The sequence below is a fragment of the Microcaecilia unicolor genome, chromosome 3 (genome assembly GCF_901765095.1).
Source record: "Microcaecilia unicolor chromosome 3, aMicUni1.1, whole genome shotgun sequence".
Classification (NCBI taxonomy): Eukaryota; Metazoa; Chordata; class Amphibia; order Gymnophiona; family Siphonopidae; genus Microcaecilia; species Microcaecilia unicolor.
Window position 1 is genome coordinate 281,419,832 of NC_044033.1, and position 22,242 is coordinate 281,442,073.

General features: G+C 43.3%; 1 protein-coding gene across 3 annotated transcripts in view; it reads right to left on the minus strand.

The window, feature by feature from the left end:
* SLC35F3 (solute carrier family 35 member F3) overlaps window positions 1-22,242 on the minus strand; it is a 416,478-nt gene that overhangs the window by 163,874 nt on the left and 230,362 nt on the right. The gene's annotated exons all lie outside the window — the stretch shown is intronic.

The window sequence follows — 22,242 nt, forward strand, 5'->3', positions numbered from 1 at the left end:
TTTGAAAGTTTCTCCAGCTTTGGCTCCATTGCCATCTCCACCGCTGCTGTGAGCTGTTCTTTAGTAAACCCCGCGCTCCCGCTCTGCGGCCATTTTTGTTCCACTGTCACCTCCTCTGGATGGGGCTTTTCTTTCTCTCTTTTGCTAGCTCTACTGGCCATCGTTTTCGGATTAGCTTCCACAAATTTGTCCATAATTTGTCTGTGTTCCTCTTAGCAGCTCGTGGGCTATTTCGTCTCAGTTTTAGGAATGAATTTTGCTCAAAAAGGGCCCAGGCGCCTCAGAGAGAGCAAATCACGCGTCCTGCTCCCTCTAACACATCATGTGACCTCCAAGTGTTCAGTGTTTAACACGGTTTAGTAGAAGAGCCCTTAAGTGCTAGTAAATAGGGGCCTATGAATCTAGAAGAAAACAGGAAACAGCAATACTTAGGGTCCCTGACATTTAAAGGCAAATATCTGTATAGTGGCAGCTGCTATTTGTGGATAATCAGCGACATTACATGTATAAAGCCACTGAATATCCTTACAGACTACCTCAGCAATGTCCGGATAGTGCCAGGTTAGGGTCTGTGTGGCAAGTTATCTGCATAGCAAAAAAGCTGTCCAAACTTTATCCAGATAGCAGTCTAAATATTACCATAGCAGATGTTCAGTCCACTCTACCTTGCTAACGGCAATTAATATCTCTGATTCATTTAAACATCACAGCTGGCATTTTCAAAATTAATAATTGCAGAGTTTAAATATCAACCTGAGGCTTTCCTCTTCTACTACAACCAGGGGCATAGCTACATTGAGTGAGCCCAGCAAAATGCCCCGGGCCACCTAATGGTAGGGGCCACTTGAATCCATAGGAGCCAACTTTTCAGAATTATTGGGGGTGCTAAGCCCAATGGAAATAACTCCTTCCTGGACACATACAAGGAATTCTCTCAATATTGGGGGTGCTCACCCAACCACAGAACCGACTCCCATGCCTGAAGCTGCATGCACCTGATCCCCTGGGTCCGACATCATTCCGGCTCTCCTAGTTTCCCCCTACAGGGTCTCCACACGCATCAGCAGATCATGACAGAGACAGCCTGAAAGCTGCTGCACTGGCTGGTGGGACCATTCCTCTGCTGCGTGCTGCCCACAGGAAATTGCATGAAGAGGCGGGACACGGCAGAGGAAAGGCCCCACTGGACAGTGTGGCAGTTTTCAGGCTGTCCCTGCTGCAATTTGCTGTAGTTTGTGGATTCCAGGTGGGGAAGCTAGGAGACCTGGAGCGATGCCAGAGGGAAGGGATTGAGAGCTGAACTGGCCGGGGGGGGGGGGGGGGGGGGGGAGGAGAGGCAGAGGCAGAGAGGTGCTAGGTTTGAGTGGCGGCAGAGGGAAGAAAGAGATACCTCTGGAGCAAAGGGGGAGGAAGAGGGGGAGCAGATGCAGGATTGGGGGAGTAGAGAGAAGAGCTAGAGAGAGACTGGACCAGAGGAGAGAGGGGGACAGATGAAGGACCAACAGAGGGAGGGAGGGAAGAGAGAAGCTGGACATGGGGAGGGACATGGACACAGAAGAGAGGTTGGCTATGGAGGGAACAGGGATAGAGACACAGAGGGGCAAAAGTAGACACCAGTGGCATAGCCACAAGGCGGGCCTTGGGGGCCTAGGCTCCCCACTTTAGGCTCAGGCCCCCTCCAGAACTGCAGCAACCCTTTAGATGGCTGGTGGAAATGCTGATGCCACAACAGCCAAAGAAATACAGTTCCCCAGCCGCTCCCCTCCTTCTTATGTACCTCCAGCTGCCAACGCTGGGACTTCTCATAGTGCGTTATTAATGAAGTTTACAAGCTTACACCACAATACTGTCTATTATTTCTGGCGTATACGGAGGTCTATGAGGTATAGTAGCCACCTCTCATTGGAATTGTAAGAATCCAGTATTTAACCGCAAGTGCTTGAATTGTTATTAGCTTTAGGAAATGTGCATCTTTGTGCCTTCCCCCCCACCCCCTTCCACAGTCCCTACTACCTTTGGAGCAATGATGTTACAGGGGGTTCACCACAATTTTTTCGTGTGAGGCCCATTCAGTGCTAGCTATGCCACTAACCATAACACGCCACTACTGACATATCAGGATGTAATAGCATACAATAACAGTAAACAGCAGCAAAAAATATATCATGAAAATTCTGGCAAATATCCCCTGAATGAAGCCCTCCCCCTTCTGAAGAACCCACCTTGTTGTGTCATGAGACCCACTGTTCTCTAAGAAAACACACATAAAATGTATAGTAGCAGCACAGTTCTATCACACCAGCTCTTGTAAACTTTCCAGATTTTTCGATACTGATGCAAGCGTCCATATTTTCAAGCAGTTAGTTGTGACACCAGGCAGCAATAGCCCACTTTTTTGAAAACTTCTTGCATCGACAGAATGGAGGTTTGTTTCCAATGTTTTGCCAAAGTAATCCGGGCAACAGTATAAATATAAATCAGCAGTCAATGAACCTCTTTTTAAAATCCTACTGCTTTAAAGTTCGGTAAACAACATTCAGCACTTAAGGACTGCTGGATTGGGAGAAAACCTATAAGGTAAGTATGTAGAGAAGCCCAGAAGGTCTGTACCGGTGGACATGTCCACAAGATATGGTAAAAGATATTTATATTTCCACATTTCCTCCAACAGTGGGCAGGCCCCATGTCAAACATCTGCCATAATTTTTAGGGGTTGAATACCATTGGTAAAACAACTCATATCTATTTTCCACCAATGGGGTTACCACAGACTGTGGCTCATGAGAGTTTAAAACAGCTTCCCATTTAGCAATATATGATGTTAAAGATTGATGTGCATTCAAATGTGCTTTGTAAAGCCTAGAAACCCCTCCTATGCCTGTACTCAAGCATGGGGCACATTCGAAGTCTGTTTCTGCCAGACTGAGATCATTTTTTGCTTTGTGGGATATAAAATTTCTCAACTGAGATACTTAAAAACATCCCAAGCTGGCAACCTAAATTCATCCTGCAAGTCCTGATATGCAAGGAACACCCCCTCCTCCCACACTTGACCGAAGATGCAAAGGGACATTGTTGCCCAGTGCCGACAGGTATAATCACTCTCACCAGGGGCAAACCAAATAGCAACATAGATTATAGGCATCTGCAAATGATACTGCCTGTCGAGAAACATCCGAGTCCTACGTCGTATCCATGTATCCAGGAGAGTGCAGATAAGGCCACTCTGTCGGGCTGCTACCTTCCACAGCTGGACCATGGGAAGCCAAGGGACAGCCCAAACGGGATATCCCTACCAAATATTGGTTGATGTGTATCCACGCTTACTTGCTGGCCTAAACCTCTTTGTTCTGCACCCTTTTAAATAGTTTTCTTAGCACAAGTATGTAACTTTATTTTCACCATTTTGCGCCGTTGCACATTGAATACTGATGTAATTTTACTTTTTCCCTACTTTGTTTTTCCGTAAATGAGGCATGCCTATCTTATGATTTTTCAGCAGACGCTTGCTTATAGCTGACCTGGTTACCCAGAAAACCACAATGATAAAGATTTCACATTAGTTTTTGAATGGTATGGAGTAAAATTGTGAAGACTTTGGAAACCTGGGAAGGTTACAGAGATGTTTAAATAAATGATTTGTAATGAGACATTTTAAAGTTGTTCATGTGCAACTTGTGTGCACTGTTTAACTGTATATATTATGCACCACGACTTAGAATCTCCCTTCTGCCACATTGCTAAAGTTTGTAAAAGTGTGGCAGTGACAGTGTGGTATAACTCAAAATGGGGAACACCCATATCATCTTTTTTCAATTGACAGAGCACCCAGCATCCAACCCTAGAGGGTTTCTTTTTCCAAATGAAAGCAAAAGCTTTTCTTGTGAGAGTACAAAAAAAATAAAGGATTTCGAGATAGGGAGAGGAATATCTAGAAACAAATATAACAGCTTTGGTAAGAGGTCAACTTAAAGCCGCAATCCTACCCACCCAAGACAAATGCAAGCAGTCCCATCTTTCTAATTCTGTTAACAACTCCCTTAATTTAGGTGGAAATGTTAATTTATAAACAACTGCTAAAGTAGGCACCAGATTGATGCCTAGATATCAAATAGAACCCATGGCACACTGACATGGAAATGTTTGCTGTAAAGAAGCAACCATCTCAGGCAATAAAGTAATATTGAGGGCCTCAGATTTCTGCACATTGATTTTAAAACCCAACACCTGACCATATGCATCTAAAATGTTCGTAAGAGCAGAAAACAAGGGTTAGGGGTTGGTAAGAATAACTACTACTACTACTACTTAACATTTCTAGAGCGCTACTAGGGTTATGCAGCGCTGTACAATTGAACAAAGAGAGACAGTCCCTGCTCAAAGAGCATACAATCTAATAGACAAGTGAACGGTCGGTCCGATAGGGGCAGTCAAATTGGGGCAGTCTGGATTCACTGAACGGTAAGGGTTAGGTGCCGAACGCAGCATTGAAGAGGTGGGCTTTAAGCAAAGACTTGAAGACGGGCAGGGAGGGGGCTTGGCGTAAGGGCTCAGGAAGGTTGTTCCAAGCATAGGGTGAGGCGAGGCAGCATGAGCGGAGCCTGGAGTTGGCGGTGGTGGAGAAGGGTACTGAGAGGAGGGATTTATCCTGTGAACGGAGGTTACGGGCGGGAACGTAAGGGGAGATGAGGGTAGAAAGATAGTGAGGGGCAGCAGACTGAGTGCATTTGTAGGTAAGAAGGAGAAGCTTGAATTGAATGCGGTATCTGATCGGAAGCCAGTGAAGTGACCTGAGGAGACGGGTATGAGTATATCGGTTCTGGCAGAATATGAGACGTGCAGCAGAGTTCTGAACAGATTGAAGGGGGGATAGATGGCTAAGTGGGAGGCCGGTGAGGAGTAAGTTGCAGTAGTCTAGGCGAGAGGTAATGAGAGCGTGGACGAGAGTTCGGGTGGTGTGTTCAGAGAGGAAAGGGCGAATTTTGCTGATGTTAAAGAGGAAGAAGCGACAGGTCTTGGCTATCTGCTGGATATGCGCAGAGAAGAACAGAGAGGAGTCAAAGATGACTCCGAGGTTGCGGGCAGATGAGACGGGGAGGATGAGGGTGTTATCAACTGAGATAGAAAGTGAATAAGGGGAACATCATCTGCGAAAAGCAGAATTCTATGTTCCCGGCCTTCACATTGTATCCCATTGAAACCGCAAATTAACTGAGCCAAAAGTTCTATGGAAAGTGCAAAAAGAAGGGTGACAGGGCACACCCCTGACAAGTGCCCCAAAATAATTCAAACAATGTGGTATAAGTCCCTTTGATTTACTACTACTAACATTTCTAAAGCGCTACTAGGGTTACGCAGCGCTGTACAATTTAAACATAGAAGGACAGTTCCTGCTCAAAGAGCTTACAATCTAAAAGACAAGAGAACAATCTAAAGACAAGTGTACATTTCCAATTGCACTAGTATAATGCCTGGATTTAATGCAGAGAAGGCCCCTACAAGCCAATTTTTCACAAACCATCAAACAAATAGAGCCTAAGGATCCTATCAAAGGCCTTCTTTGCATCCAAAGACAGCAACATCGCAATCAAGTGCAATCTGATGCACAGCACGTTTTGTATTATCAAAAGTTTGCCTATTTTGAATAAATCTATTAGATTGTAAGCTCTTTGAGCAGTCACTGTCTTTCTTCTATGTTTGTGCAGCGCTGCGTACGCCTTGTAGCGCTAAAGAAATGCTAAATAGTAGTAAATAGTAGTAGTAGTAAATCCTGCTTGAGCTACATGTACTAGCATAGGAAGCACTGTCTGAAACCACATAGCCAGGATTTTTGTAAATACTCTCTAGTCAGTCCCCAGCAAAGATATAGGGTGATAGGAGCTGCAATTACTGAAGATCTTTATTGGGCTTAGGAAACAGTGTAACAGTGCCAGCCACCAAGAAAGGGCAGCACCATATCAACATTTATAGTTATACACTTGAGCCAGCACCGGAGTCAGTAGCCATTTAAAATATTTATAAAATCTATTGTTATAGCCATCAATGCCAGAAGCTTTATCCAAGGGCAGGCTCTTAATTGTCCATAGAACTTCACCTACCAAGATAGGAGTGGATAATGCATCCCGTGACGAGGGTACTAATGCAGGTAAGTCTATTTGTGCTAAAACCCTTTCCTGAATGGCCTCGGGAAAGGGAATGTGTTCTGGTGTATAAAGCTCCTGATAAAAGTGTAGAAACTAATGCTGAATGACCCATGCTTGAGAGCAAACCTGCTCACTCAGTCTCGTTATTGAGGTGATACAATTATGTTGAGATAGACGTTTAAAATTAAACTCGTAATATTCTTAGGGAATATGCTGAAGCTGTCCCCCCCCCCAATAATCGTAAGTTCTAAAGTGTGAAACTCAAGGTGCACCCTATGCAAGGTCACAACTTGAGTTGGCGTTCCGTGTCCGCTCTTGCAAACACCCTCAAAGTGCTCAATCACTGCCCGAAAGTGGTTTTCCCTCCGCTTGGTAACTTTATGAAGGTGTGCCTGCAGAGATATGACTCTACCATACATAACCACCTTCAGACTTTCCCATATCACCAATGGAGATGTCTCAGGGAGAGCACTAAAACGCAAACACTCTTTTAAATCTCGTTCAAGCTGTTGATGATTAGTGGGGTCATCCAGCAGGGAGTCAGGAAACCTCCATGAATTACAGAGCGTTCTCTCCTGACGCCTCTGAAGTAAAAACATTATGGGGGAATGATCACACCATGTGCGCGAGTGTATTTCTGCGTCACAAGCCCTATGTAAAATAGCAGCAACCCCCAGCCACATATCTATACAAGAATGTATACTGTGTACAGCAGAGTAGTAGGTATAATTGTGCTCTGGACCATGTAAGGCTTTCCAAAGATCCACCAAACCCCACTGTGTAATGAACCTACGTACACAGAAGGAAACAGAAGGCTGGGAAAGGAGAGAGATGAGAAATGGGAGAGCTAGGGACTGAGAGGAGATGGAAAATTATTAAACAGCTGAAAATTAAGAAGAAGGGTGAGATAGAGAGAGTGAAATTTGAGTCGACAGAAGCAGAAAAGGCAAACAAAAAAGGGATGAAATAGCTGAAAGGGAAAAATCAATATGTTAGAGACAGGTGTAGTGAGGGAATGAAACAAGAATGGAGAAAATAAAAATGGACAGCAGACACTGGAAAGAGCAGAAGACAGACAAGAAAGCAGAAAAAGAGAAACTGGGACCAAGATAATGGAAAACTACTAATACTAGTACTGATCATTTCTAAAGTGCTACTAGACGTACGCAGCGTTGTACACTTGAACATGAAGAGACAGTCCCTGCTTGACAGAGCTTACACTCTAATTAGGACAGACAAACAGGAAAAACAAAATGTCCAGATATCAAAGGTACAAATAGTGTTTTATTTTGAATTTATTAACTGGATTATGTTAACTTTGGGATATATACCTCACAGATGGTTTCTGTATTGTATTCTGTGGCATAGCCAGATGGCTGATTTGGGGAGGGAGGAGGCTTGAGCCCAAAATGGGTGGGCACCAAATTTTCTTCCCACCCGAATGCAAAATATAAATACTTAGGGTGACGGGGATCCCCCAAGCCCTGCCAACTGAAACCTGCTCCTCCAGTCTGGCAGCTAGAAATCTCCAAGCTCTGCAGTTGGTGGCAGTATCCCCAAATTACCACTGCCTCACTACCACCACTACCATACCACCATACATGTTCAGATTTCATGAATGTGTGAAAGACGAGCAGGTGTTGGGGGGGGGGGGGGCAGCAGCAGCCTATCTAAAATACCGCTGCTAGCTACAGAGCTTGGAGAGTTCTGGTCGCTGGACCTGAGGAGGGGAAGGAGGTGGTCATCAGCTGCTGAGACTTAGGGAGCTCCACCAGCCACAGCAAGGGAGATGTTAATTTGGGGGGATCTAAGTCCTCTCCCCCCCCCCCCCCCTTCATGGTTATGCCACTGATTGTGTTCAGTAGAAAATTAAGTGCATTTCTATTTTTATTTCTCCAGTGTTGCAGTACTTCCGAGTTTAACTTCTTGGGGTTCCCAGTTCCGTGTTGGTGTTCATATTTCTAATCTGTGATCCCTTGTCTTTGTTTTGTGTGTGAAGAAGTCATTTGATTTATGTGTGGTAGTAATGATGAGAGGGAGGGGGCAGGAAAGAGAGGGGATTGGGGGCCTCCTCCTTAATTTTTGCCCTGGGCCCCAGCATGTCTAACACCGGCCCTGCATGGGTGAGCTGGCTATGGGATATGGAAAGGAGGACCCTCCAAACATTCAAAACCGACTGACAACCATGCACAAACCCTACCTGGTAGTCGCCCACCAACAAAGGGATATGAGGGGAACAATCAATCTGCAAGCACTCTGACCAGTATCTTTAAATCCACATTTAATAGAGACCAGGACTGATGAGCCCTGGACAGGCGAGTATAATCTCTGATGGACGGATGTAGAAGACGCCACAGGTCAACGTGATCCAAACCTTTGCACAAATGAGGCAGTTGTCTCCCACCTCCCCCTACTGCTGGGCACGTCCTTGCCGAGGACCTGTCCGTAGAAGGATCCAACACTTGGTTAAGGTCACCTGCCCAGATCCATGGCGCATCTGCATGCTGTATCCCAAGAGACACAAGACGTTTAAAAAATTGGGCATCAAGAATATTAGGCACACAGAGAAAGAATTTAAATCTCTGATAGTTGATGAGAATTACCGTGTAACGCCCCTCTCCATCCTTTGCCACTAGTCGTGACTGACGAGGGAGGCCCTTTTTATCAAGATGGCTACACCACTTCTCTTACCCCTTGAGGAGGTGAAGTAACATTCCCCGACCCATTGCTGACATAATTTAGCATGTTCAGTATCTAAAAGTTTATTAGAGCACTTAACTGGCAAAGATATTCCAGAAACATTCCAGGAAATGATTTGAGGCTTAAGTGAACTAGCCAGTTCTACTTTGAGAAAAAGAATGTTGAGCCATCAAGCGCTCCTCAATGGAAACCACCCCAAGGTGCCCAGCCCCCCCCCCCCCCTCCAGGACAATAAACATATACCACTGCATATGATCCTTTCCAGGTAACATGCACCTAGGTAAACACCCAGCTATGCAGGCATCCATTCCTGGCTCCCCCCACCTTCTGGACAAGTTTTCAATGCCTAGCACTCACATTCTAGCATACATACAGATCCATCGTGCTCCCTCCTAACCCCCCAAATTCCCGCCCCCAACCCCTCACCCGGAACACCTCTCCCCCCACCCCCTCCCGTCCTAACTCCCACACAATAGCCAACAGATGCTCAACTACACTAACATGTGGCAGAGATCCAGAGCTCACAACATTGGCAATGGGGATCTGCGCCACCCTCTCTCAAGTATTAAGTAATTGCTCTCAGAAGAAAAGCAAATATAGTCAAACAGTTGAAATGTACATTTGTAGTAAACTAATAGCAGCAAACTATTAACTAACAGTGATATATGAATGAGAACGGGAAGAGTACATTATGCACCCTGGATAGGAGACTCACTAAAGTTTCAAACAAAGTTCAAGTGCCATCATCTTTGGCTCCTGTGAGGTTGCTCACTGCCTCTTGTGCTGCTTCCAGGGAGTCATAGGATTGCCACCTGCCATTAAAATGAATCTTTTTAATATGGCAGCATATAAAAGCATAAATCTGATATTCTTTTCAGCTAAGGAGGCACAGAGTGGCATATACTTCCGTTAATGCTCCAGGGATGTTGAGTAATCTTGGAAAATCTTAACAGATTCTCCCACATAATGCAAAACATTTTGGCGGTAGCCCCTCAGAATCTCCACCTTCTCCACACAATTGTGCACTTTGAGAACTACTACTCTGGGCCTCCGTCTTCCATCTATACAACCCGATGCGCCCATTCAATACAATGCGGGCCCATGCTGTCAGACAGTGCGAACTGAGCAGACAGCCAGCACGCCAGCTCTGTAGCTAAAGTGTGTTCTGCAATGGTTTCGGGTAGTCTGACAATTCTTAGATTGATGCGGCGGAACCTGTTTTCCAGGTCGTTGAGCTTCGCTGTCTGCTCCCGTATTTGCTAAGATAGCCTCGCAAGCATAGTTTTGTTCGGGGAGTTATATCCTCCAGCGCTGACACTTGGGCTTGGGTGACAGCGGGAGGTGCGGAAGTCTCGAATCGGGACTCCCGATTTCTTTCTGAAACAAATCGATTCAAATTGATTTGCCCAAAATGAATCAACAAATTGGTTTAAATCGTGAATTGGACAGCACTACTTTCAAGGTGGTATCAGACCAATTTTTGCAGACTGGGACAAGCAACAAAATATCATCTGCACAGGAATAAAAGTTCACTCTCAATGAAGAAAAACCATGCTCCATATTAGTGAGGACAATGGAGAGACCTGCAGGACACCACAGGACACCTCCATAGCCCATAGCCAGCTCACCCTTCATTTTAACAAAATAATGTTTGTTCAACAAAAATTCTCTAAACCAAGTAAGAACTCTGCCAGAAATACCTATTGAGTTCAATTTAAATAGTAATTTTTTGTGATCCACTGTATCAAATGCAGAGGTCAAGTCAAACTGCAATAATACTAGCTTTTTTTTCTCTTGCCATGAGCCATTTGGCATCTGATACCAATGCTAATAAAGCTGATTCGGTACTATGGAATGCTCTAAATCCAAAGTGAAGTGGGCGAAGACAACCATATTTATCCAAATTAGATGATAACTGAGTAGCTACAATAGACTCTGACAATTTAGAGAGTAAGGGAATACTGGCCACCAGTCAAAAGTTGACAGCTAGACAGGTCAGCATTAACCTTTTTAATAATAGGTGTAAGGACAACCCCCCCAAACTCGTGAGTTTTTGCCTCTGTGGCAAGTTTCACTTCATATTCTCTTTTAGCTTTCTTTATCAATGCTTTGCATCTATTTTGCCAGTAATAGGTTGCTTCTTATTTTATTTATTTATTTATTGCATTTGTATCCCACATTATCCCACCTCTTTGCAGGCTCAATGTGGCTTACAATTCGTCGTGGATACTGGAAATAGAAGAGAATATACATTTGGTTTTACAGAGGGTTTTGGGTTACATGGTGGTAAAATACATGGTTGTATTAAAGCAAAAGACATTATAAGACATTCCTATATATATGAAAGATTGTACAGTTACACGTGTTGATCTTTGTGGTATACCTTGTCGAAGAGATAAGTTTTCAGTAGTTTACGGAAGTTGGTCAGTTCATGGACCGTTTTCAGGTTACGTGGTAGTGCATTCCATAGCTGCGTGCTCATATAGGAAAAGGTAGATGCGTGCATTAATTTGTATTTCAGACCTTTACAGTTGGGAGGATGAAGGTTGAGGAATGTGCGAGAAGATTTTATTGTGTTCCTGGGTGGTAGTTCAATTAGGTCTGACATGTAGGCTGGGGCGTCTCCATAGATGATTTTATGGACTAGGGTACAAAGTTTGAACGTGATGCATTCTTTAAGTGGGAGCCAGTGTAGTTTTTCTTGTAGGGGTGTCGCGCTTTCATATTTTGATTTGCCGAATATTAATCTGGCTGCCGTGTTCTGGGCTGTCTGGAGTTTTTAAAGTATTTGTACTTTGCAGCCAGCGTATAGTGAGTTGCAATAGTCCAGATGACTGAGTACTAGTGATTGTACCAGATTGCGGAAGACAGACCTTGGAAATAATGGTTTAATTCTTTTCAGTTTCCACATTGAGTGAAACATCTTTTTAGTTATGTTTGTCGCATGATTCTCAAGTGTTAGGTGTCGATCAATGGTGACTCCAAGAATTTTTAGGGTGTCCGAAACTGGTAGGTTTAGTTTAGGTGTGTTGACGGTGGTGAATTTATTCTTATTGTATTGCGAAGTGAGTACTAGGCATTGGGTTTTTTCTGCATTAAGTTTCAGCTGAAATGCATCTGCCCAGGAATTCATGATGTGTAGGCTTTGCTTGATTTCATTGGAGATTTCCCTTAGATCTTGTTTGAATGGGATGAAGATCGTTACATCATCGGCGTATATATATGGGTTTAAGTTTTCTTCATTTGGGTCCTTTTTCCATTCTTTGAAGAATGTTCTTTTGACTCTAATATCCTCTTTCACTTCACCTTTTAATCATGCTGGCTGTCATTTGCTCTTCTTTCCACCTTTGTAAATACATGGAATGCATCTGGTCTGGGCTTCCATGATGGTATTTTTAAACAATATCCATGCCCAATTTAAAGTCCTAACCTTTGCAGCCAATCCTTTTAGCTTCTTAACCATTTTCCTCATTTTATCATAGCCACCCTTTCGAAATTTAAATTTAGATTTCCTTTGTGACTTCACTCAAGATATTAGCTCAAATTTGATCATGATCACTGTTTCCCAGCGGACCCAACACTGTTACCTCTCGTACTATGCCCTGCATTCCACTAAGGACTAGATCTAAAATAGCTCCATCTCTTGTTTGTTCCGGAACTAGTTGGTCCAAGAAGCAGTCATTTATTACATCTAGAATTTTTACCTCCCTAGTGATTCCTGATGTAACATTAATCCGGTCAATATTGGGGTAATTGAAATCACCCATTATTACACTGTTGCCCAATTTGCCAACTTTCCTAATTTCTGTAAACATTTCTTCATCGATCTGTAAGTTCTGTTCTGGAGGACAGTAGTATAACCCTACCAGAATACTCCTTCCCTTCACACATGGAGTTTCTATCCATAAGGATTCCAAGCTGCTGTTTCATTAGAATGTTTATTTTGTTTGACTCATTTCCCTCTTTAGTGCAACCCCTCTCCAATTTGATCCACTCTATCATTGTGATATAATTTGTACCTCGTTAACGTAATGTCCCACTGATTGTTGTAATGGAAGGAATTTAAAGATTGCTTTCCAACTCTATCTGAGTGACCGAGAGTGCACTCTCTCTCATTAAAATGACTGTTTATCCTGTTCATGTGAAAATGATTTGGAATGTGTAAGAAGACACAACTATGTGTGGGGGGAGATGGAGCATGTTTCAAGTCCAGGCTGGCCACCTGAACAGAGAAACATGTGACCACATTCCAACATGTCTCAAGCTTCTGTAATTTTCCTTAGCTCTGATCATGAGTTCTAAGCCTAAGAAAAAGGGGAATTTTTGCCAGTGAATTTGGAAGCTCATCTGTGAGTAACATATGTACTGCGCAGAGAACTGTATTTCCTGGTTAAGACTCCTGGCTTTTGCTGTGAACAGCCCCCCCCCCCCCCCCAGCTGATGATAAGAGCCTGGATGTAGAGATTAATGATCAGTGATGTATGTAGAGTTTATTATTGCTTTTTTTCCTGGTCTAGAAACTCCTAGCTTTGCTTGGATGTAGTGATCAGTGATATAATGATTGTTTATAGGTATTGTTTCTTTTCAGTTATATAGCTTAATCATTGTATATCTTAGAACCTCTAATAAAAGTCTCATTTAAATAATACAAATCCAAAAGAATCCACAGTAATTGTTGAGTAGTCTGTGTTAGTGCTGTGTCAGTGAGGCAAGCTGTAAAACCAGGTCAGAACATTTTGGCGACGAAGGAGGGCTTCGTAGAAGGAATGCAGAGGAGAGTGTTGAAACATCAGGTTGGGATGGGATACTATCAGGTATTATAGCCACTGAGTGGTCAAAATGTGCAAAGTTATGTGAGGAGTAGGATTCCTATTTAAAGGAATCAGAGTCTTTGCCTGTGGTTCATTTTATATATAAAATCAAATCCAAACAAGCAGAGTGGTGGTGTCTATATCAAAACAAGGACATCAACATAGTCCAACTTAGTCCAGAAAAAAAAGGGGGGGGGGGAAGTCTCAACAAGTGCTGCAATATTGAATTTTAATCATTAATTGCACACACAACAAGTCATCATAGACTAAAAAAAACCCCAAAATAGGTTTATTTTTATTTTCTTCTATGTATAAATGCTTTTATTCGCACATAATTCCAGCTCTAAAAAGTCAAAAAAACCACAAAATAACTTATCTTTTTGTGGAAGAGAGTCACTGACGAATCTGTCCTGCGTATAGACTCCAACGGTCCCATTTCGTATTTCTTCCTCAGGGAACCCAGACACGGACTTGTAAGAAAATTAAGTGACTAAAAAACGCTGGACAGGACGCTGAATAATGGAAACTAAAAACGCCCAGCTCAAAAACGTCCTAATCCGAGCCATTTGGTCGTGGGAGGGGCCAGGATTCGTAGTACACTCGCCCCCCTGATATGCCAGGACACCAACTGGGCACCCTAGAGGTCAGTGCGGTGGACTTCAGAAAAAGCTCTCACATGCATAGCTCCCTTACCACGGGTGCTGAGCTCACAACCCCCTTCCCCAAAACCCACTACCCACAAATGTACAACACTACCATAGCTCTTAGGGGTGAAGGGGGCACCTACATGTGGGTACAGTCGGTTTTGGAGGCCTCCCATTTACCAGCACAAGTGTTACAGGTGGGGGGGGGGGGTTGTGCCTGGGTCCACCTGGCTGAAGTGCACTGCGGTACCCACTAAAAGTGCTCCAGGGACCTGCATACACGCAGGCCTCTAGGACTTGTTACTGCTGTATAACACTGGCACACCAGTTTACACCTGAAGACTAATCTCTCCGAAAACATCCTTTATTGGAATAAGCACGCTTACTCACAGTTAACTGCAGATCCGAGGTTGTGCCCCACCACTGGCAACGAGTCTCCCTGGTAGTGAGATTAGCAGGTCAGAGCTGGCAGAATGCTGTACAATGCCCTCTTTCAGCCACATTCAAGGTAAGAACTAAGTTGTCTAACGTGGCTAACACATGGAAGGGATCTAAAACTGGCTTACAAAAATGGCCACTACCTCATGGACTACCGGAAACACAACAGGGCACTCTGACCCAGTAGGCAGGGGGAAAAGCACCATGGGAGAAGAGCCTACCAACATCATGAGACTGTAACAGAAGCTAATGAAATCACGGAGCCCAATACCCTACACCCACCACAATGCAATGCTGATGTGACCCTGTAGTGCACCCGAGAGCCACATCTGACCCAGGGAAAGGCTGTGACAGGATCGAACATATTCTGCTGTCATGGAGGTGGGGTACGGCATTTGAGGCTGGCACAGAGGCTGGAAAAAAAGTTTTTAAAGTGTTTTTTTTTTGATAGGAGGGGGTTAGTGACCACTGGGGGAGTCCGGGGAGGTCATCCTCGATTCCCTCCAGTGGTCATCTGGGCAGTTCGGGCACTTTTTTGGAACTTGTTTGTGAAAAAAAAGGGTCCAAAAAAAGTGACCCAAAATCGCGGTAAAAATGCCTTTTTTTTTCCGATTATCAGCTAAAGACGCCCATCTCTCCTCGGCTGATAACCACGCCCCAGTCCCGCCTCCACCACGCCCCCGTCAACTTTATTCATTTCCGCGACGGAGTGCAGTTGGAAATGCCCAAAATCGGCTTTCGATTATACCGATTTGGGCGCCTTTGTGAGAAAAACGCCCATCTCCCGATTTGGGTCAAAATATAGGCATTTTTCTCTTTCGAAAATAAGCTGGATAGAAGTGCAGTCCTTTTTCCAACAATCATCGGGCTAGAGATTTCCTGCCTACTTATACTCCTCCCCAGAATTTAATAAATACCTTCAAGAGAGATGGGAAGATTATCTGGCGCATAATGAGCAACACTAGAAGACCCGGGTCTTTTTTGGTCCGCGGCTAAAGCAGTGCTGAGGGGCGATATAATTGCATATGTGTGCAAATGTAATCGATGTATTGCCCTAAAGGTCATAGTTCTGGAGCGCAAGCTTAGAGAGGCGAAGCGAGCATACACTAATACCCCCATGCCAACTCGGTATGATTCCCTCACGGTGGCGCGGGCGACACTAAATAGTCTTTTACACGAACGAATGACACATTCCCTTATTTACCGAAAATTTAGACTCCAGAAATTTGGGGATAAATCTGGAGGATATTTGGCTAAAATAGTGAAATGCACAAGGAAACCGCATTTTGTTCCAGCGGTGCGGACAAAAGCGGGAGGGCTTACTACTAAAATGGAAGAGGTGGCTGCAGCTTTCAAGGACCACTTTGAAGCTTTATATAAAAAAACCGGAGAGGTGGAGATAGTTGGGACCCGATTGGTAGACTATTTGAATAACTCTGGTATGCCCAAATTCTCACCAAATGTAGTAGTGACTCTAAACGCCCTTTTAACAGCAAAAGAAATTATGCGTAGTATCAAAACGCTTCGGCTCCACTCGGCGCCTGGACCGGATGGATACACCAGAGAATTCTACAAAATACTTAAAGATCAGGTGGTGGGGCCATTAATAGATGTATATAATGAGGTGGAGGGAACAAGATGGCTGCCGCTGCATAGAGCTGTTGTAACAGCGTTCCAGCTTACTTGGGCAAAGCGATTTTCCTCTTTTAAAATGCCGCATACAAAGAGAAAAGGGGTGGTGAAGAAGGTTCCCTTGCCCTCCGCTACCTCAACACCAACCCAACTAAGTTTGGATCGATTTTTGACATCAATCTCCCAATTATCAAGGGAAGGTAGTACCGTAGTGGAACGCACCGGAGAAGCGGAGTCTCCACCGGTTGATGAAACCTCCCTGTCTTCTCCATCGCAGTTGCTTCCTCCGTGTCCGGCAGCGTCAGCAGCCCTTGGGGCGACCCCATACACCACCGGAAGTGTGGTTGGAGAGGCGCCAGTTGAGGGACCTGAGCTGCAACAGTCGCTACCGAGCCCTGAGAAGATTATCTCGGGGGAAAAACCGGAGGTAAATTTAAATTTGATTTGGACTATGTTGAATGGAATGAATTGAACGTTGTTAAAAACGTCTGGGGAAGTCCATGTCATGAATGAAAAATTTGAGGAATTGAAAGTAACGATAGAGCAAGTTAAAACAGAAACCTCAATAAAGATTATGAATATCCAGAAAGAAGTGGATTTGCTTCATGAATTTAAGAATGCAGAATGATGTTCGGTGCAGAATTGAACTGATTAAGAACTATAATAGAAGATTAAATTTACGATTGCTTAACTTCCCAAAACTCCTAGGAAATTCTCCTTCTGATCTCTTTAGAAGATATTTAAATGAGATTTTAAAGTTTCCCCATTGAAAGTATGCCGCCAGTAAATAAAATCTATTATATTGGGAATCCTATGGAGAAGATTGGGGAAAAACAGAATTTGCAGCAAACAAATGGTAATTTGGACATATCTGCTCTATTAGAACAAACTTTGGATAAATGTACCGACAGGGCGACCCTCATAGTTTCTCTGGTATTTGAGCAGGACTTGAATGCCATTATGAGAAACTACTTCAAAAATTCCACTACCCTTTTAGGAGGAGAAAGGATATGGATATATCCGGACGTTTCAAAGCAAACCCAGCAAAAAAGAAAAAGTTTTCCTGGCAATGAGAAAGAGGACATTGGAGATAGGGGGTTCTTTTTTTCTTGTGTATCCATGCAAATGTAATGTTAAGTTGGGTTTAAATAAGTATGTTTTCTATTCACCAGACCAGTTAAAATCTTTTTTAGATTTAAAGCAACTTAAATAACATCTAATAAGTAATTTTGATTGGGAGTATGCGGCGAATATTTCCTTAATATCTATTTCTACTTTGTAATCTTCTCTATTCTTTTGTTCCTCCAATTTTGAATTTCTGGTCTGAGGATGCTAACTAATCTTTTTCTTTTGTTTAATTAATTGGATGGTATATTTTCTTTGGCTGTATTTCATAAACAAGTTATGCTTGTTAATTATATTGAAATTAATAAATAGAATAATAAAAAAAAAATAATGAGGTGGTTTAAGCAAGGGAGTTTTCCCCGTCATGCGAATTCGGCCTTGATCAGTTTAATACCCAAACCGGGACGAGACCTACTACAGCCAGGCTCGTTCAGGCCGATATCATTAATTAATGTAGATATTAAAATCCTGTCCTGGATACTGGCTGATAGAATGGCCCCCAGCTTGCCTCAAATTATACACGAAGACCAAGTGGGGTTCGTCAGGGGACGGAAGTCCGTGCTTAATGTGCGGAAACTGCTAGCAGCATTGATGCACGCTAAGGACTCAGGCACTAACAGGCTACTTGTCAGTCTAGATGCAGAGCAGGCCTTTGACGCAGTGCAGTGGCCGTTTATGTTTGAGACGCTGCGTTGGGTGGGAATACAGGGCTGGTAATTAGAGGCAATTAAGGCATTATATACACTACCAAAGGCCGCAATTTTAGTTAATGGCGTTCGGACAGGGGAGTTTGAGATTGATCGGGGGACCCCGCCAGGGATGCCCGCTCTCGCCCTTACTGTTCGTGATCACACTAGAGCCATTGTTATGTGTAATTAGGAAAAGTGAAGCTATTAAAGGAGCACAAATGTCAGAGCACATGATCAAACTATTGGCATATGCGGACGACCTTGTGCTTCTTTTAGATGACCCCCAACAATCGCTGGACAAATTGCTTAACGTGGTAGAGGAATATGGAGAGCTTTCGGGGTTTAAGCTAAATCGCACGAAGTCATTGGTGCTGCCGACGAGCGAGGAAGTCCAGAGCAACTGGCAGGGACAGTTTCCACTGAAATGGGTGGCTGAGCAGATGAAATATCTGGGGGTTATGATACCTACGGACCTCACATGGCTTTATGATGAAAATGTCTTGCCACTGCTGACAGAGACCAGGCGTACGTTACAGTCATGGGGGAGGTCCCCGCTTTCCTTGGCAGGGCACATTGCTCTGTTTAACATGATGGTGGCCCCCAGGGCTATACACCTTCCAAATGCTCCCGTTACACTTGAGACAGAGGGAGTAGAAGGCACTACACAGAGCGATTCAGAGTTTTTTATGGAGGGGCCAGAGACCTCGACTTCCAATTAGTGTCCTTCAAAAACCCAAATTACATGGGGGAATGGGTTTATTAAGTATTAGATACCTCACAATATCTAGCTCCATGAGGCACATAAGGGACTGGATGACAGGATGTCAGGAGTTTTCAGCAACCTCAGTGGAGTCCGCTGCATTCCCCAATGTTCATCTTAGATGGTTGCTGCATTCGATTAAACATAGTCCGGACATTAAGATCAGTGCCACTATCACTCAACCTTTTCCCCAGGCCATTAAAATGTACTCAGTTCTGGAGTGGGAATTTCCAGTAGCAGCCTGCTCTTAATTGCTGTCATATCCTGACCTCACCTTGACATTTCCTGTTTGGGGGGGGGGGGGGGGAGTGTGTGATATGGCACACTTGAGCCCAGGACTCTGCTGAAAGTCCCTGTGTCAGCCCTGAATACCCGCGGAGTGGTCTAGAAAGACACAGAGCAACAGTAGCAGCAGAGGGAGAGATGGGAGGTAGGGTACTGACTATGGGACCCAAGGTAGGGAGGGGAAATTAGATGATGCTTCCAGGTGTGCCACCTCCCCCCCCCCCACACCACAATGCTCCGTATCCTCTGCTCCACTGTTGACCTTTCTTCATTGAGAGAAATGACCAGTTAGTCCTGCTGTTTTTTACAGCTATCTTTCAATCACTTACTAATCTGCAATAGGACATGTAACCTTTTTACATTTTCTGAAAAGTCAAATACCTTCTAAAAATGCAGATATACTATATCCACTGACTTACCCTTGACCCCCTTCAAAAAGATCTAACAGACTGGTATGGCAAGACTTCTCATTGCTAAATGCATATTGGTTTTGCACCATTAAGCTGTTTCTATCCAGTCAGTAATTTTGCTTTTTGTAATAGCTTTTTACTTTTTGCATTGCATCAACTTCAGGCTCATCGATCTGTGGTTTGCCTGATCACTCATGGAGCCCTTTAGTTGGCCACCCTCTGTCCTCAGGTATAGTAGCCAATTTGAATGAAATTACAGCTTAACATTAATACATCTGAAATATCATATTTGAGCTCTTTTACAATTTCATCCAGTCCTGGTAATTTGTTACTTTTTAGTTGGTCATTTTGCTTTATTACACCTTGATTTGTTTCAGTTCCTTTGAGTCATCACCCTCAAAAACTGTTTCCATCATATTCTCAGTAAATAACTGAAGCAAAGAATTTATTTACTTTTTTTTTTAATTTTTTTGCTATGCTTTAGTATAGTGCTTCTCAACCCAATGATAGATTTGCATGCATCACCCTCTTGGTTTGCAAATCAATCATATTCATTGTGGATATCTTGAAAACCCCAACTAGCCGTGTCCCGAGGACTGGGTTGAGAACCACTGGCCTAGAATATCAAATAATAATTATAGAAAGAACCATGTACCGCCTGTCCCTGAGTGCCATCAACAGAAGGACAGTAGTCTAACTATGAAAATCAACCCATTTTTTGGATCAGATATATTCAAATATACTTCATTGCAGAAACCAGACCTGTTTGTGGAATTGAGGACAGGAGTACATGATTCTTAGCCTAGAAGATAAAATCTTTTCTGGGATGGACTTTTGCTACATATGATATATTTGATTTCATTTGTACCATGCAGACTACACTGTATATACTAATTGTTCTTCATCATGGACACTTGCTGTATCAAGTTGTAAATTTCATACAAGACTTATTCAGCGTTTATGAGTCAGAGCAATTAGCCCTGCACACTTCCAAATTTAAATATAGATGTCTTAAGTACTTTTAACACACCATCCAGTAAGCTTGAACTCCACATGTGCTATGCAAAAGTAAACAGTATGACCTTGCTCTGCAATAAAGGCCACTTGTCAGAGTAACATAATTTCCAGTGCTGGGCATGCATTTTAGGATTTAGTTGTCATTAGAAAGCCTGCTACTACAGCAGGTTCATTGCATAACAATGATCTTGTCCAAGGAATGGTTTGATATGGTAGTCACAGTTCAAAAAGAGTACAAGATACTGATTTCCTATTTAATGTAAGAGTGATAGAGACTGAAAGACACCAGAGAGAATGTTGAAAAGCAACTGCTGTAAAATACAGTAAGAAAATGCTCTTTCCTAAATGACTGCTGGGGAGAGTTACATACCCTTACTTGCCATCAGCTCACTATCTGCTCTCTCATGTAAATTCCAGGGGGCTTACAATACTTTTTTTTTTTTTGATCAGAACAGTGGTAGTGGTACCTGCTTCTCATATTGGAAAGAACAACTTTTACTATAACTGTTACTAGCTTCACTTTATTCTCATCGGATTGTTTGGCACAGTTTGGTATTATTAGTAGTCTACACAGGAGAGGTACATTGATGGAACAGCAGAGCTGTCACAGGTCAGACATATTTGTGTTGGCAGAACTGCTTTGCAGGATCTTGTAAAGCACTTGACTGCACTATGGTGTGCCTCTCTAGCTTAAAAAAACTCACAATGCACAATCAGGTCCTAAAAAAAAAATAAGAGACTTGAATGCCATTGGTGGCTTAAAGGGATAAACAATATGAGAAAATCCAGCAAAAGTGAAAGTGGATACCAGGAAAATACAATTAGCTGAAACTTAACAATTCTAAATGGTATGGATACTTTAGCGTTTGTAATGCATAGTTTAGCAAGCTGGCTGGAGGTATGTAGTACCTCACAAGAGGAGGGAACTCCAACTGATTAGGATGGCTATAAAATAGTTTCAACACCCTAACTAGCATAGCTGGTGTGTTACTTATGTCCTGAAAACTGCTCATAAACCTACCTGACTTCAGGGGTCAGAGAGATCTAGCTTGCAAAATTAGAGGCACAATCCAAAATGTAAAAGAAAAAAAAGGGGGGGGGGTGGAATACAGGCAAACTTCAAAGTGGTTCTGTATCTTAAATCCTCCTCTAAACCCTTATAAAGGTGGGGGGGGGGGGGGGGGGGGGGACTGCAGGACTAATAGACAGATTTTTTTAATGGATCTTAAACCCCAGCATTACATTCTAGGGTAGGGTTTGGCATCATTCTCTGATTGCGATGACCACCAGTCACAGGCTTCACTGCACATGACTCATCCCTGCTGGTGGTCACAATTTAACCTGCTAATTTCCTAGATCCCGGTGAATACAAATCGCAGCAGTAACTTAGCAAGCTGCCTGCCATAGAATGAACAATGAATGAGAAAAGTGACCTGTAACAGCAATTGATAAACCAAGTAAGAAAAAGGGGGTAATATTAGTGGTGACTTAAAGAACTGTGGAGTTGCTCCTCAGAAAATGACCGAGTTCATTGAAAGTTTAAAAAATATCTGCATTATTTCTTCATTTTACGGGCATCATACCTAGC